The following is a 1,700-nucleotide window of genomic DNA, read 5'->3' as shown; positions in this document are numbered from 1 at the left end:
TTCATCTTCCAGCCCTCTCTCCTTCTCTCTCTCTCTCTCTCTCTCTCTCTCTCTCTCTCTCTCTCTCTCTCTCTCTCTCTCTCTCTCTCTCTCTCTCTCTCTCCCTCTCTCTCTCTCTCCTTTTTTACCCCTCCTTTGCCTTCCCGCCATCCAGCCCTCATTTCTGTACCTCCATCTCTCACTCAATCATTTACACCAGCCCTTCTTTCTACTTTGTTTACTGTCCATCCAGCCGTCTTGTCTGTGTTCTCTGTGTCACTCTCTCCTTCCTATCGATCTACTCTATGTTCTCCCTGCATCCATTCCACTTCTACTTATCCTTCTCCTCCTCTATCCCTCCTTTCTACCTCTACTCATCTCACTTCTTCACACCGTTCTCCTTTTGTCCTTCATTTCTCTGTTTTACGTCTCCTTTGCCCTCTATCCTTCTGTCCAAAAGTTACTGTGTAGCGAGCTGACGGGTGGGCCTGTGAGTCTTCTGCTGCATACCCTATCTCCTCTTGTCAGAACAAACAAACACCGCCAACGTCTAAAGCAGGGGTGTCAAACTCATTTTGGTCCGGGGGCCGCATACAACCCATGAGGACCTCAAGCGGGCCGCATTAGTAACATTATCGCAAAAAAAAACCATAAAGCAGAGGGTTAGTTTTCAATACTTTCGCGTTATCTTTTCAGCATGTTTTAAAAGTGTGTCGAATATGTAGAAAACAATGCAATACTGATAATCGTGTGCAAAATTTCATTGATTTCATTCATTCATTGGCAACTGTCAATTAATAAAATAGGGGACAGTTCATTTTGGCGGGGGGTCTGGGGGTCTTTTTTTTTTTTTTACATCCGGGCCGGATCGAACCTTTTGGCGGGCCGGATGCGCCCCGCGGGCCGTATGTTTGACACCCCTGGTCTAAAGTCTAAAGTAAAAGAAAAAACACTGCCTTCTAATTGTGGTCTTCAGTGTGGAACTTTCACCCAAGATACAGTATATACGTACCAGGGAGGAAATTATAACTCTGTCTGCCATGTTAAGACTCCTGAAAATCGTAACCAACCATTTATAGCCTGTTTAGTCCCAATTTAAACCATTTGTGGGTCAAACGTGCCGAAAAAAAACTGAAGGGGGATTGAAGAATGTAGGCCTACAAAAAAAACTTTCCCAACTTTCCCATGGGTCTCCAGGGAGTTTTGTGGTGGCGAGACTACAGGTGTAAAATCAGGACAGGAAGTGTTTGTCATGCCGCACCGCAGGACCATGATCCTCTGGGGCAACTGAGATCACACGAGGGGCCTCCTGGCAGCTACCGGCAATGTGGAGATCTGTTCTCTCGCTCTCTTTCTCTTTCTGTCTCTCTGTCTCCCTATTTCTCTCTGGGGTTCTGTCTCTTTGTTGTCTCTTTTTGCCTCTCTTCTTTCTTCTTTCTATCTGTACATCTCTCTCTCTCTCTCTCTGTCTCTCTCTCTCTCTCTCTCTCTCTCTCTCTCTCTCTCTCTCCTCCCTCCCTCTCTCTCTCTCTCTCTCTCTCTCTCTCTCTCTCTCTCTGTCTCTCTCTCTCTGTCTCTCTCTGTCTCTCTCTCCCTCTGTATAGCATTTTTGTTTTCTCTTTCTTTGGGTCATCTTTTCTCTGTCTGTCTCTGTCTCTTTTGTCCTTCTCTCTCTCTCTCTCTCTATACAAAACTGCAGGGATTTCAGAGCGTGTGGAAAC

This window comes from Engraulis encrasicolus, chromosome 17 (assembly GCF_034702125.1).
Source record: "Engraulis encrasicolus isolate BLACKSEA-1 chromosome 17, IST_EnEncr_1.0, whole genome shotgun sequence".
NCBI lineage: Eukaryota > Metazoa > Chordata > Actinopteri > Clupeiformes > Engraulidae > Engraulis > Engraulis encrasicolus.
This window is presented reverse-complemented; position numbering follows the sequence as displayed.